General features: G+C 39.4%; 1 protein-coding gene across 10 annotated transcripts in view; it reads right to left on the bottom strand.

Moving 5' to 3' along the window:
- The window catches only part of TTBK2 (tau tubulin kinase 2), a 135,753-nt gene extending 123,621 nt beyond the window's left edge, over window positions 1-12,132 (bottom strand). For 3 of the 10 annotated variants that reach the window (XM_086321685.1, XM_086321688.1, XM_086321683.1), the window contains exon 1: window positions 11,692-11,828. The gene's annotated coding sequence lies outside the window, so the exon portion shown is untranslated. Of the gene's footprint in view, window positions 1-7,613; window positions 7,746-9,328; window positions 9,378-11,691 lie in introns of those variants that run through there. The other 7 variants (XM_086321686.1, XM_086321681.1, XM_086321684.1 and 4 more) reach the window with 5 other exon arrangements.
- Window positions 12,133-16,311: the final 4,179 nt, after the last annotated feature.

Raw genomic sequence — 16,311 nt, 5'->3', positions numbered from 1 at the left:
TATACTGGCAAGAACACTGGCAGGGGTTGCCATGCCCTCCTCCAAGGAATCTTCCTGACCCAGGGGTTGAACCTGCATCTCTTATGTCTCCTGCATTGGCAGGCGGATTCTTTATCACTGGCATCACCTGGGAAGCCCAATTTAACAGAATGTCATTCAATAATTCTTACAAACACATAGAAGAGTACAAAGAAGTATAAATGCATAGTTTTGCCCTCAGTGAGATTACAATCAAAGGAAGAAGTTAAACAATCATTTCCAAATTATTTTTTGAAGTAGAATACAATATAAAACCAGAAATTAATAGTATTAATAATTTTCTGGATTAAAAAGGCAAAATATATAAGTTCAGTTCAGTCACTCAGTTGTGTCCGACTCTTTATGACCCCATGAATCGCAGCTCGCAAGGCCTCCCTGTCCATCACCAACTCCCGGAGCTCACTCAAACTCATGTCCATCGAGTCAGTGATGCCATCCAGCCATCTCATCCTCTGTCATCCCCTTCTCCTCCTGCCCCCAATCCCTCCCTGCATCAGAGTCTTTTCCAGTGAGTCAACTCTTCACATGAGGTGGCCAAAGTACTGGAGTTTCAGCTTCAGCATCATTCCCTCCAAAGAAATCCCAGGGCTGATCTCCTTCAGAATGGACTGGTTGGATCTCCTTGCAGTCCAAGGGACTCTCAAGAGTCTTCTCCAACACCACAGCTCAAAAGCATCAATTCTTGGGCGCTCAGCTTTCTTCACAGTCCAACTCTCACATCCATACATGACCACTGGAAAAACCATAGCCTTGACTAGACAGACCTTTATTGGCAAAGTAATGTCTCTGCTTTTGAATATGCTATCTAGGTTGGTCATAACTTTCCTTCCAAGGAGTAAGCATCTTTTAATTTCATAGCTGCAATTACCATCTGCAGTGATTTTGGAGCCCCCAAAAATAAAGTCTCTCACTGTTTCCCGATCTATTTCCCATGAAGTGATGGGACCACATGCCATGATCTTAGTTTTCTGAATGTTGAGTTTTAAGCCAACTTTTCACTCTCCTCTTTCACTTTCATCAAGAGGCTTTTGAGTTCCTCTTCACTTTCTGCCGTAAGGGTGGTGTCATCTGCATATCTGAGGTGATTGATATTTCTCCCAGCAATCTTGATTCCAGCTTGTGCTTCTTCCAGCCCAGCGTTTCTCATGATGTACTCTGCATAGAAGTAAAATAAGTAGGGTGACAATATACAGCCTTGATGGACTCCTTTTCCTGTTTGGAACCAGTCTGTTGTTCCATGTCCAGTTCTAACTGTTGCTTCCTGATATATAAGTTAATCAACATCAAACTGCAAGGGCCAACACATATGATAAGCCGGAACTGGGGAGATTAACATGGGCTAAGATAATCATACCAGGTTTCTGAGAGGAGCTAGATAGAATTTATAGTGGTTTGCTGGTTGCTGGCATGTCGCTTCAGTTGTGTCCGACTCTGTGCGACCCCATAGACGGCAGCCCACCAAGCTCCCCCGTCCCTGGGATTCTCCAGGCAAGAACACTGGAGTGGGTTGCCATTTCCTTCTCCAATGCATGAAAGTGAAAAGTGAAAGTGAAGTCGCTCAATTGTATCTGACTTGCAGCAACCCCGTAAACTGCAGCCTGCCAGGCTCCTCCATCCATGGGATTTTCCAGGCAAAAGTACTGGAGTGGGTTGCCATTGCCTTCTCCATAATATACATACATCTGCTCTTTTTAAGATTCTTTTCCAATACAGGTCATTACAGAGTACTGAGTTCCCTGTGCTATTCAGTAGGACATTGTTAGTTACCTATTTTATATATTGTAGTGTGTATATGTCAGTCCCAATCGCCCAATTTATCCCTTCCCGTAGTTTTAATTGTGAATATCAATCAGTGACAGCATTCCTGAATGAAAAGTCCCATTCCAGTAATTGGCACAGTAATGTTTAATTAATGAATTCATGATAGAATTAAGCCTTGGCCTTTACAAATAGGATATTACCAAAGTTGTAGCATTTAAAAAAAAAGGACAGGAAAGCAGCAACTGAATACCAGTTTTTCCACTTTGCCATACCCTCATATAACCTGTGTGCATCTTCATTACCTTTCCTCTTTCCCCACAATCCCATCAATCCTTTCTCCTGCTTTAACTGGTCCTGCCAGGCCCTGGGTCTGATGGTCCCTTACTCATCTTGCCGGCCAGTCAGTGCTTGGCCGTAGTGCATTTCAATGGTCTCAGGTTTTCCACTAGTCCTATCTCCCATAACCAGCTTTAAAATATATGACTGGATGAGTAAACCCTTCTCTATTAACTTTTTATAAAAACCATTCATTATCCCTTAAACATGCTGGGCTTCAAAGTGTTTTCCCTCATACAGTATGGTGCACCACTGCCAAGGGAAGCTCCCCCTCCCACTGGGGTCATCCAGGGAGGCTATGAGAGTGCTCCTTCGACTTCTAAAATGAAGCTGACTCACTGGTGATTGCAAAATAGCCCCAAATTCTCCCATAACTGTATACACATGCCTTAACAATGTGACCTTGCTCCGCCTGCCATTGAAAGGTAGAGCTTCTTCAGCATTCTGGAAACTGGGGTTGGCCCTATGACTTGCTTTGATCAGTGGGACATCAACAAATATGTTCCAGAAGGTTAAAAAGCACTTATGCACAAGACTTCCCCTCTTTGGCTGGTTTTGGGAGCAAGATAATGAAGAAACCCAAGCTAGGTGACTGCTTCACACAGACGAGAGCAAATGAGCCCAGACAAGACCAAAAGAACCATTCAGCTGAACCCAGTCAAACTGCCAACCCACAGAATAATTTATGAATTATAATTTTGGTCCCTGAGCTTTGGGGTGATTTGTTTAATGACAAAAACTAATTGAGGTGTAAGCAAAAAAGCAGAAAAGAAAAGGAGCAAAGCATACAAGTACAGGAGAAAATGAATGCATACATGAGCCTAAATGAAAAAGAGTTCTGATTACAGTGAGAGAACACATAAGCCTGAAAGTAAATTGAGTTTGGATTGTAAAAACCAGGCTAGGAAGAAAATGGACTTCATTCAACTTAAACAGAGAAGGAAGAGCCATTGAGGACTTCAGAGCAGGGGAGGATATAACGCAAGAGCAAAGGAAGTCCAGTTACAACTACTATTATCTAGACAGGCTGAAGCAAAAAATTCTCCTACATTTGCAGGAAGCTAAACAGATAACAGCATGGTTCTATAAGTGCCATATATAGCTTATGTAAGATTCTGTTCTTTAATAGAAAAACAGGAAAATTATTTTTACCTACAATTTTAATTTCAATGAGAACAGTCCTAGAATTAATCATCAGAAGAGCTTATGACGTGTCTAAAGAATAAGGAAAATATTTCTGAAACTATGTTTGGGCACAATGATAATACAGATTTCTAATGACAGCATAACTTTGAAATATGATTCCTCTTTGTTTGAGATTTCAAATACCCACCAGACCACTTTAGCTTCTGACCACCACAGTTAACAGAGACCAGATTCAGCCTCCCACCTTAAATGGGAAAAATAGACAAAATATATGAAATGAAGGATTTTAGACACTAGACAATAGGCAGCACAGAATAAGGATCCACAAAAGAAAATAAGTGAGGTCATCCTTAAGATTGCCCCCAGTTTATTGTCTGAGAGAGTTTTCAGACTGCAGCATAGGAATGAGGAACCCAAACAGAACTAAGCAGTCTCACTGAGTTGAAGAGACAGAATTAAGAGTTTTGAGAAGGCCAAGGCAAGGGAGAACACTGAAGAGAGCTGTCCAAAGATATGCCTCTTGATATCTAGAGGCGGTTCCTCTTGAAACTTTGGCTGAGTACTTTTGAATGCATGTGTATAACAAAGCAAAGAACAACTAGAAAGGCGCAGGCAGAACAATCCTTAATGATCACACAGGTCTGTGAAGAGTCTGTATAGTCACAGAGTGAAAAAAAATTTTTTTAAATCTTTAAAAACATCCAGGGCCATGAATGCATCTAACTATTTTCAAATAACTGTATCTCAGAACAAATCCCCATAACATTTATGAAAATTAAAAAAAAAAATTCAGCACACAACAGTGTAAAATCATAATGTCTGGCATCCAAAGAGAAATTACCAGGGATACAAACAAGGAGAAATAACAATCAATAAAAACAGACTCACAAATGGTACAGATGATAAAATGGAGGACAAGAACTTTAAAAGAGCTAATACAAATATATTCAAGAAAATAGAGAAGAGCATTAAGCATGAGGAAAGAAATGGGGAGTTTTTTTAAAATGAACTTCTAGACATGAAAAGTATACATCTGAGATTTTTTTTAAATACACTGGATAAATAAAATAAAATAAAATACACTGGATAGGATTAATACCAGCTTAACCACTGTGAAAGAAAGGATTAGTGAAGCTGAAGGTAAAGAAAAATGAAACACACAAAATTAAATATACATAGAAAAAGACAGAAACTAAACAGGGCATCAATGCACAAAAGGATAACATCAAAAAGCCTAACATACATATAACTGGAATCCCTGAAAGAGAGAATAGTGAGGTTGTTTATACTTTTATTTTGGTGTGAGTTATTGCAACCATGTTATTGTATATAAAGTTTCTCTCCACTTTCAGTAAATATTTTAATTTCTGGATACATTTATTTGGCCCAAAGAGATTACAAGCTAAAACAAAACAAAACAAAACAAAACCTGAAGAAAAAAATGTCTGAAATTTTTCCAAATTTGAGGGAAACTATCAAACACACTAAACAAATCTTATTATTAAAGTTAAAAATTGGATGCTTTCAAGATAAAACTAAAGTGTAGACACAAATATACAAAGACTACACACGAGCTAAGCTTTTCAAAATATCTAATAATACTAACATAAACAACAGTAGTTAGTATCAAGAATAGGATAAACCCCATGATATTTTTTTTTAATGCTGTAGGTTTTAGTAAAAGCCTCTCTAAAGGGTTGGTAAAAAGAAATGAAGATGAATAACCCTATTTGCTGATAGCAAAAGAGAAAAAAAATTTAGTCACCACTCACACTTCAACTGTTCCTTCTAAACTTTCACAAGAGATAAATTATACTTCCAGCAATATGGACTCTCCCTGGGCGCATATATTCAAGAAAGCAAAATATCTATTAAAAGTGAAGAGAAGCTTTACAAGTCAGTTATGGTTACAATTACCTACAACAGAATAAAAGTGTCAACAACCTAGTTCTCCTCTCCCTGGCTACTGATACTAACAACACATAAACGAATTCTTCCCTTATAGAAAGTACAGTGTAACTTACATAACCAGGTTGTAAGGAAAACACTCAACAAGACCATTCCTTGGATAAAATCTATTGTAACCAGACCAACCAAACAATGCATTGTCTATGATCCTCCCACTAAGAAAAAAAAAATCAATAAAGAACCTTTTCTGTAGTGATCTTCATTATAATTAAAGTATATTAACTTCTTTTTAAAAATAGCAAAAAAAATCAATAACCTTTTCTGTAGTGATCTTCATTATAATTAAAGTATATTAACTTTTTAAAAATAGCAAAACTATATATGTATATATATATGTGTGTGTATGTGTGTGTGTACTGAGGCAGAGAGGTTAATTAATCTAAGGTCCTATGACATGTTCTCACAGAGATGAGAAAGGATTCAGATCTCATCTTGATGCAAAATTAAGTTTCATTCATTTAGTAAGCACTGAAGTTTGTGGCTATACTAACCTTATTTTATAAACCATAAATTAGGAGCCAGCATATGATAAGGGATATTTTTTCTGATTTACAAATAAATTTATATATTTTAAAACTTACAAAGATATTCAACCTATATCCTAGTTACTTGTACATTTAATAACTTACCTATAAGCTGCTGGACTCTGGCTATAGAGAGACTCAATCTACCTGTAAGACCTCTTTCTTGTAACCATATACACCCTCCTACTGAAAGTGCCTACTCCTAACTTCTGATGTTCAAAGAGTGTGAAACATAACATAGGAATTCTGTCAGTACTTAAGCAATTGAGACCTGGGAAAACCCAAAGTTGAAACCCACACTGGAGGGAAGGGGTGGCCTCTTCAGGGCAAAAGTTTTCAAAGTGTCCTGGTGTCCGGAAAGGATTTGTCCAAAGCTGTTTCAGAAGTTGTATGAATGTTTAATTTGTATTAAATATCTTCATTTTAAAACATTTATTTTAAATCATTTAACTGCTCATAGCTATAAAATATCCACTAACCTCTGCAACTGGTAGACTATGCAGAATAAACTGTGGTTGATAAAATAGAAGACTTTCCTGAATCACTTTCCAGACTGTAGGTTTGTCAGTTAATACATTTATGTGGCAGTCTGCATTTTCCCTTCACGATTCTTGGAACACTTGTAATTCCTTGTTCTACGATTGTCTCTTCCAACTGTACTGCAAATTCTAAAAGTGAGATAATTTCTGTCTTGTTCCGTGCTGAATCTCTAACCCCTACCACAGAAACATAGGAGATATTTAACAAATATTTAAATATTGCTGAGAGAAATATCAATAACCTCAGATATGCAGAAGAGACCACCCTTTTGGCAGAAAGTGAAGAAGTAAAGAGCCTCTTGATGAAAGAGAAAGTGGAGAGTGAAAAACCTGGCTTAAAACTCAACATTCAGAAATCTAAGATCATGGCATCCAGTCCCATCATTTCATGGCAAACAGATGAGGGAACAATGGAAACAGTGAAAGACTTAATTTTCTTGGGCTCCAAAATCACTGCAGGTAGTGACTGCAACCATGAAATTAAGACACTTGCTTCTTGGAAGAAAACCTATGACAAACCTAGACAGCGTATTAAAAAGCAGAGACGTGACTTTGCTGACAAAGGTCCATCTAGTCAAAGCTATGGTTTTTCCAGTAGTCATGTATGGATGTGAGAGTTGGACCATAAAGAAAGCTGAGCACCAAAGAATTGATGCTTTTGAACTGTGGTGTTGGAAAAGACTCTTGAGAGTCCCTTGGACTGCAAGGAGATCCAACCAGTTCATTCTAAAGGAAATCAGTCCTGAATATTCATTGGAAGGACTGATACTGAAGCTGAAACTCCAATACTTTGGCCACCTGATGCAAAGAACTGACTCATTGGAAAAGACCCTGATGCTGGGAAAGATTGAAGGTGGGAGGAGAAGAGAACAACAGAGGACAAGATGGTTGGATGGCATCACCGACTCGATGGATATGAGTTTGAGTGAGCTCCTGGAGCTGGTGATGGACAGGAAAGCCTGGCGTGCTGCAGTCCATGGGTCACAAAGAGTTGGACACAAGTGAGTGACTGAACTGAACTGCAATAGTTCTAAGGAGAGATACTGAAGATCAGAGAGGCTAAATTAAGGTGGTAGCAGTAGAAATGAAAGGGAGAGGGTTTGTGCAGGTAGAATCAGGGGGAAAAAAAGAAAAAAATTAATGAGATGTTTCAAACTGGGTGATTGAATAAATAGTGCCACCTTCATCTATATAATTAAAGAAGTTAAAACAGGGCTGACTTTGGTCTTGGACGGGTTGAATATTTTAAGTGCTAGACAAGTCCAGCAGAAATGAAGTCCTAATCTAGCTTACTACTTACCATACAATTTAGCTTCCAGATGATGTTTTCAAATCAAATTTCACGAGAAGCAAGGCTCATATTTTTCTCTTTAGTTATTCATTTCCCCCTCTATTTTCCTCCTCTCATCTCTGCATTAGTCACTGAAAAATACTGATAAAACTTTTTCTGAGAAATTTTAGAAAATGAGGCACCTAGCAGATTCAAAGAAAAAAGTTGAGGGCAAGGCTTTCCAAAATTAATCCATAACACACAACATAAACGGAACACTAAACGTTAGACCAATATTAGCAAAATACAGTATTTAGATGATCACATGGCTCAAACAAGATCAGAGAAACAACGCAAAATCATTTTTTTTAAAAAGGCAATTACATGGAACTTCAGAAAGATAAAAAAGAAATTAAAGTATAGAAATGATGATAAAAGCATTTCAGTAAAAACAGACATAATGGCAAATAAGTTTTCTAACACAAACATTAAAAAATACTGATTTTTATTTTCAATAGATGCAAATTCTCTAAAATAAATATCTAATATATACATGTATATATGTATAATATATAATAATGATACTTAAACATGGTTAGGTTATTTCTTGACAGCTTAACAAAGGGAGCTACAAAGCTATTACCTCCCATTTGTCAGAAGACACTACAACAACCCAGTGCTTTTTCTTCTTTTTTAATTTTTACTGGCATATAGTTAGATTCCATCCTGGGATCAGGAAGAGCCCCTGGAGAAGGAAATGGCAATCCACGCCAGTATTATTGCCTGGGAAATCCCATGAACGAAGAAGCCTGGCAAGCTATAGTCCTTGCAGTTGCGAAGAGTCGGACATAATTGAGCGACTAAACAACACAGCTGATGTGCAGTGTTGCCCTAGCTTCAGGTGTACAGCCAAGTGACTCAATTATACATATATCCACTTTTTACAAGCTTTTCCCATGTAGGACATTACAGAGTATTGAGGTTCTTTTCAAAGAACACTTAATTTTTTACCTTGGGAAGATCTAACTGAAGTGAAATTCAATAGCTTAATACAATAAAAAGCAGCTATCAACATTCCAAACACCAAGGATCTTATATACAAATGTTAAAGAAAAAAAAAAATCACAGAAAAAATCCAAATGCTAACAAAACTTGACATGTATTATGACTCAATTAATACTAAGAACACTTAAAATATTAACCACACAGACAAGAATCATTATGCTTAACTTAGTCATATACCATAAATGAAAATATACCAAGAAGTCTGCTTAAAAATCACTTGTTTAAAAGAAATTTTCTGACAAAACTGATGTTGATGTTATATAAAAAATATAATTTCAATCTGTATTTTAAACTTACAACCAAGGATCACAAGATATTGAGGAAACTTGTGAGTGGTTATATGTGTTGGAATTATGCTCAAAATTCAGCTCTAAAATTCCAAACTTTTTTCATATAGACCTGAAAGCTCTTTTATCAAATATGGAAATATGATATTTAACCTAAAAGCACTGAGTATTTACAGCACAAAAGCTATAAAAGAAAAAAAAAGTTTTTTTAAATAGAAAGATTCTATTCACTGAAGCCTGAGGGGGGAAAATCTACCCCATCACAACTATTGTTTACAATATACTGAATAACAACAACAACAAAATGACAACGAAGTAAAACAGTATAAACGTTTAATTTCATATTTCAAAACCTATAAATATTAAAAATGTCCCACCATATTAAATACTTACCAAATAAACTGATATAGTTCCAGCTATATTTTGAATGTTTCTCAAAAACCTCAAAAATAGCAAAGAAAGAAACACATGACTCTAGTAATTTTGAGTAACATGCACTCAAACTGTAAAGAATTCCACATATCTATAAAAGAATTTTTCTATTAGAGATTTTTTTAAATGGGAAAGGAAGCTATACTGTCCATTAGTTCTCAAATGCTTTTTCATTTGCTAATCAATTCATCTGTCACTAGTTCAGTAATGCTCATTTTCTCTTGTTTTATACTATTTTTTGTTTTTTCAGACAACAAACATTTATCATGAGGATTAGGAATCTTATCTATCTTATTAGTATCTTAGTTGGGTGGTTCCAGCTCACAGTCTGTCCTGAATTGAAGCAAATCATCATTACTTTAAGATACAAAACTTATAAAGTATTGCCTGCTCCCCCCATCACCACCAAAGTTAAATTCCATGTCATAGCATACTGAGCTCTGTAATATTTATTTACAATGAGAAAACCACAAACTAGCACTGTCACATTTTGGTGCATTTTTTTTTAACGTAAAATACCCTCAAAAGTTTTTTGTATTATACTCGCTTCACTAAAGCAAATGAGCCTTAATCTCATGAAGATTTCCTGAGGCATTAAAATAAGTATTTAAAAGGAAGTCAAAAAAAGACACAAAAACCTGAAGTTATATATAGTACAATAAAGAATTTCCGATATTATGTATCAGCTATAGTATAAGATACACTATCCTTAGCCTCCTGCTGCTGCTGCTAAGTCGCTAAGTCGCTTCAGTCGTGTCTGATTCTGTGTGACCCCATAGATGGCAGCCCACCAGGCTTCCCCGTGCCTGGGATTCTCCAGGCAAGAACACTGGAGTGGGTTGCCATTTCCTTCTCCTACTGAATATCAAATTTATTTCAACTTAATATTACAAATTAATGATGCTAGGGACTTCAATTTTTTTTATGTGTCTAAAACTAAAAAAAGAAAAATCATTTTGTAACATAAAGGAAAAGTTACTAGAAAAACTTTCTTTTATAACCATGCTTCAAACATCCCTTTTAGTGCCTAGACAAAAATGTATCACCTGGAAAACAAAAGCTTCTAAATTAGACACTCCTCTCAGTATGTTTTCAACTTCAAAAGAGCACAAAACATCATCCAAGTCCATACACTTGTTAATCTGAAAAAATTTTAGAGTTGAGATGAATTCTTCAAGATTTGTCATGATTACTGCTTTATTAAAAAAAAAGCATTCAGCTTTAAAATAAATCGCCCATCATCCTTTCCCTGAAAAATGAACGTTACTCTATTCCATTCAGCCAAAAGAAAACAGCAAATATATCTTTGTGGTCTAGCTTAGCAAATCAGTATTTAGAAATCTGTTATTAATGGATCAGAACCAAACACTGTAACAAAATACACTGAGTTGGATCCTCCGTGTGTCTGCAGGTGCACATTCATAATATCATGATCCTCACATATGTGTTAAAAACTTAATTGTTACTTAATACCAAAGCATCTTTACATAATACATAGGTTATTATAAAACTGCCCTCTTTAATGTTCAAAAAAAGAACAATTTCTAAAGTGAAGGATGAGAAGAGTAATACCAGATTGCCGCCACCTATCAACTTTAATTCAAAGCAAAGTACAACTCAATGTCATTTATACCTCTAAGGCAGCCACGACTAAAACAAAATTAAGTTCACTGTGGATAAAGTATCCTGGCATCCCACTGGATTATTTACTTCTGATTTGATAGTAAGTATGTGTGGAGTCTTTTGTCCTTCCTGCAACATTCCAGGATGTCAACACCATCTTAGTCAAAGGAAATGAGGAGCAAATCCCTCAGGTCTACCTGGCACCCTAAGTATCAGAAAGTCATGGCTTCCACGGTCGTTACTACACAACAAACAGATTCTATAGTCCCGTGCCCTCTTCTATTAGATCTGGGAAAGCGGGGTGGGAAAGAAGTGTTTAGTATATCCTGAGAATCCTCTGTGTTCAGTCCTGGTACCCGAAGCAGCATGAATACAAGTGGTATGTGGGTCACGCACAGAGAGAGAAACAGAACGAAGCTTTGTGACCCTCCAAGTTCAGTGAAGACACCAAAAGCCTCTGGGGATACGGGACACAACCCTCCGGAGAAACCGGGGAGAAGCAGACGGTCTCCAAGTTGGAGTGACTGAGTCTGGCACAAGCCCAGGGCGTGGGTAGCGACCGAGGAGTCTCCGGTTTCCCTCCCCTCTACACCACGGTCCGTCACTGGGCAAGGGGTGCGGCCGGAGGAGGGGGTCAGGACCGAGAGAGGGCGGGGCTCCCCCAGCGGCGTCCTGGGGGGGTCGCGGGGGGTGTGTCCTACCTGGGCCGCGGCGGTCGCAGGGATTTCGGAAGGAGGGCTCGGGTCCAGCTCAGAGCCGGGACCTGCAGCGGTCAACCCTCAGCAGGCGGGACGGCCGCCGCCTGCCCATCCCCCGCCGCCAACTGCGGCGGGACCGGAGCGCGGCTTCGAGGGCCGGCCGGCTGGGTAGTCCCCTCGGGTACCGTCCGCGATTACTGGCGGCGGCGGCGGCTGCTGCTGTTACTGCTGCTGCTGGCCGCCCCCAGCCGCTGTGCTTGTGCCAGCCTCTGCTCCTCCTCCTGCCGCCGCCGCCGCCGCCTGGTCCCCACCGCTCCCATCGCCGCTGCGGCGACTACTGCAGCGCCCGCTGACCCGACCCGACGTTATTCTCCCCCTTCGCAACCCAGCACAGCCTAGCCCACCTGCCCTGCCAGTGCGCACGCCCACCTCTCCGCCACAGGTGCTGATTGGAGAGCACGTCCCAAGCCCGCCAAGTCGGTTGGCTGGTCCCATTGCCTATCACGAAAGGGGCGGAGAGTCAGGCAAGGAGCGTCTCCGCCCCCCACCGGAGAATTGCCGCTATCTTCAGGTTTGCCTGAGAGGGCGAGTTACCGGGAAAGGAGCATCACAATGGCAGCGCGCGTGCGCGCGGGAATTCTGGTACTTGTAGTTCCAGCGGCAGCCGCAACTGCCCGCTCGTCCCGAGCAGCGAAGTAGGGCTTCTGAGACTGGTGGTTGGCGCATAGTGGCGTCGTCCTAGCTCAGCAGTTATCTTGGTTATAGACACACAGTTATGACGCGAGGGTTGGTTTTTTCGGAGGAAGATCGGAAATGCTTTGTCACGATACGAATTTACACACGCCGAGGAGTTCGGTCGCGAAGGGCCCCAAATCTTGAGGCCCTGCCTTGCCACCTCCTCAGAAACCTCGGTGCCAGGATCTGGCAAATTGGCTCTGTCCCCAGAACAGCCTAACACGAAGCTATTCACCGGTGTGTACTGGGAACAGGCCTAAAAGTGTAAGGAAGAAAGGAGACCGAGACCGCCAGAAAGGAGTCAGCCTGGAGCCCGGCGTATCCTTACGGTTTTCACATTCATGAAGAATAAGATTTCACTCCCTTTTTGGGAAACACCCCCAGTGAAGGGTTTAATGAGCACCCCCCGTGAGGTGTCCAGTATGGGCTTCTGGGGGACACTGCGGGAGTCCCACTAAGACTTTAAAAGAAAAGCGAGAAGGGCGGAGCGAAGAGGGAGGCTGTGTGGGCTAATTTGTCTTTGGTGTATCAAGCTCTTTGGTAAAGAGGAAACCTTATGATAAAACCCCTCTGCCATCCTTACCCACCAATCTACAGAAGAAAAAGCTCAAAGAGGTTAACAGCTTTCCTAGAACTATAAAACTAATTAGTGGAAGAACCAAACTCCAATCTCATAAACTCCCGTGTCCAGTGCTGTTTTTACTTAATAATCACAGTCATTCCCGGGAGTCTGAAATCCCATGGACTGAAAAGATTGTGATGAATTCTTAGCTTCATTTTACTTTAAATCTTTTTATTTCCTCAAGTGACCTTATGATTAAAGTTGATTAAGAATATAAAATGGTTAAATATGAATCCTATATTCAGTCTCATAACTATTATTGAATCCGTTTCTTGTTCAGGAAATGCCGTAGCCTCTCGACATTCTTTGAAAAACAGCAGGCACTTCTGTCATGTCTAGATCCTTGGATAAAAAGCAGGACAAAATGTACATTAAAGGCAATTGATGATGCAGCTCTCTTGTTCTATTCAAACTTTAAGAAGTTGCCAAATTGTTTTCTTTCCACTGATTGAAACCACAAGTTGCTTTTTCCGTTACTTTGTCTCACAGAATATAGTTCACTTCAGGGTATTGTCAGGGCAAGTAATTTGAATTGGAAAGGATCAGTGTTTCTGTAAATAATTTTCTTTAATTTTAAAGATGTTTATAGGGGAAAACAAAGTCCAGATTCATTGAAATTATGGATAGCAGGATTTCAAATAGCTATTCTCCATTTGAAGAGAATATTTTTCACTCATTTTGCAAATATAGTGTGTCCTCTTCAAGCTACCCATATATAATCTCTGCTATCATAGATAAGGGTTTTAGTGAATTTATTCATAGAACTATTGTTTATTTTGAATGAGTTAGTAGATACAGCTGGGTTCTCCAAACGTTGGAACGATGATTATTCTTCTGATATCTTATGACCAACTCTCATTTGCAAATCCATGAAGGATAAGAAAAATAGAAGTCTGTGAGAAAGCAGTCCAGCAGCTGTATCTAAAGAGTTGAAGAGGAAAAAAAAGGTGCAGTGTAAAGGGAAGTGCTGTATGATAAACTTCTTGAGAATAAGACAACAGTATATTTCAGAGTGGAGCTTCCCAGGTGGTGCAGTGGTAAAGAATCAACCTGCCAGTGCAGGAGACACAAGAGATGTGGGTTCGATCTCTGGGTCTGGAAGATCCCCTGGAGTAGGAAATGGCAACCTGCTCCAGTGTTCTTGCTTGGAGAATTCCATGGACCGAGGAGTCTGGCAGGCTACAGTCCAAGGGGTCGCAAGGAGCCAGACTCAACTGAGCACCAGCACTATGTAGCAGACTAGGAAGTATAACAATGAATATTATTATACTGAGAGTATATATTATAGTGAGAGCTAATGCCACAGGTATAGGAATTCCCAAGGAAAATGGCTTCCCAGGCCTCTTTTTTTTTCCTTGGTCTTTTCCATTTGAGAATGATTGGTATGTTCCAAGAGATATTTGTTTAGTTAGGATAAATGGCAAGGTAATATATTATTCAAGAGCTGGTACAAGAACTCAGGAATCTCCTTTTGAGATACATGTATCTCATATATATATTACAAAATAAATAAATGTGGTAGCCAGCCTCTAAGATGGCCCCCAATGATCAATGCCTCCTGGTATCTTTACCTTTGTATAGTCTCTCCCATGCGGAATTGGGCTGCCTCATTTAACCAATAGGGTTTTTCAGAAATTGTGTAAATTCCAGGTCTAGGTCATAAAATACTTTGCAACTTCCACTTTTTTTTTTTTTTTGCCACTTTATTTTTTTAATTGAAGGATTTTGCTTTATAGAATTTTATGGTTTCTGTCATACATCAACAAGAATCAGCCATAAGTACACCCATGTCCCCTCTATCCTGAACTTCCCTTCCCTCTCCTGCCCCATCCCACTCTTCTAGATTGTCACAGAGCCCCTGTTTGAGTTCCCTGAGGCATATGGCAAGTTCCCATTGGCTATCTATTTTACATGTGGTATTGTAAGTTTCCTTGTTACCCTCTCCATGGATCTCACTCTCTCCTTCCCTCCTTTCCCCTGGGGTCCATAGGTCTGTGCTCTATGTCTGTTTCCCCATTACTGCCCTGAAGATAAATTCATCAGTACCATCTTTCTAGATTCTATATATATGCATCAGTATATGGTATTTATATTTCTCTTTCTGACTTACTTTGCAACTTCCACTTTATGCTCTCTTGGATCATTCACTTAGAGGAAAGCCAGTGCTATAATATGAGGACTCTTAAGCAGCCACTTGGAGCAGCTCGCTATCTGGCAAGGAACACAGGCATTACACCAATAATCAGCACCAATTTGCCAACCATCTTAGTGAACTGTTCTTGGAAACAGATACTCCAGACCCAGCCAAGCCTTCAGATGACGGCAGGCTTAGCTGGCATTTTGATTACCCCACTGTGAGATACTTTAGCCAGAACCACTCAACTAAGCCACACCCAAAATCCAGAACCACAGAAAGGATGTGATACAATAAATGTTTGCTGTTGTTTTAAGCACTAAGTTTTGGAGGCAATTTACCATGCAGGTGGGTTCTTTACCACGAATGCTACCTGGGAAGCCCAACTAATATAGTAAGACTGACAAAAATATGGCAGAGAAGAACGACTCAAATCTAGAGATGTGTGCTCTGGATATCTGAGCCTGAAACAATGAGACTCTGATTCTAGGATTAGCCTTAGAGTGTATTCTAGGATAATGAGCAAAGTTCAGATTTATACTGAGTTCCCCACAGAACATAAAACCTCTTTCAACACAGCTTCTTTTCTCCCGCACAGAATAAATAACATACTTTATTCTTTACCTTTATTTGTGGCTTCCTCTACCCATATTTAAATATCCACTGATTTACTACTTGTTAAGCTTCCTCTAAATCTGAACAGGAAATAAGTCTAGTTATTTACAGTTTGTACAATACCACAGTGAACCAGTGTGCAATTCAAGGAAAAGAGACCACATACCTTTTGCTTTCCCACTCTCTTCTAAAATAAATCTCATATTGTATGCATGTATGCATGCTTAGTCGCTTAATTGTGTCCTACTCTTTGCAACCCTGTGGTCAGAGGTACACTAGGTTCCTCTGTCCATGGGATTCTTCAGGCAAGAATACTGAAGTGGGTTGCCATTCTCTTCTCCAAGGGATCTTCCTGACCCAGGATCGAACCCTGGTCTCCTGCATTGCAAGCGGATTCTTTACTGTCTGAGCCATCAGGGAAGCTCCTCATGTTGTATACCTGAAACTAGTAATATATGAATTATGTTTCAATTTTTTAAAATCTCATAATTGTACACTTTAAATGAGTAGATTGTAT

The sequence above is a fragment of the Bos grunniens genome, chromosome 10, assembly GCF_055505025.1.
Source record: "Bos grunniens cultivar Pamir isolate PY7600 chromosome 10, Bosgru_T2T1.0, whole genome shotgun sequence".
In the NCBI taxonomy this organism is placed as follows: Eukaryota; Metazoa; Chordata; class Mammalia; order Artiodactyla; family Bovidae; genus Bos; species Bos grunniens.
Note: the sequence above shows the minus strand (reverse complement) of the source record. Positions and strands in the feature narration are given on the sequence as shown.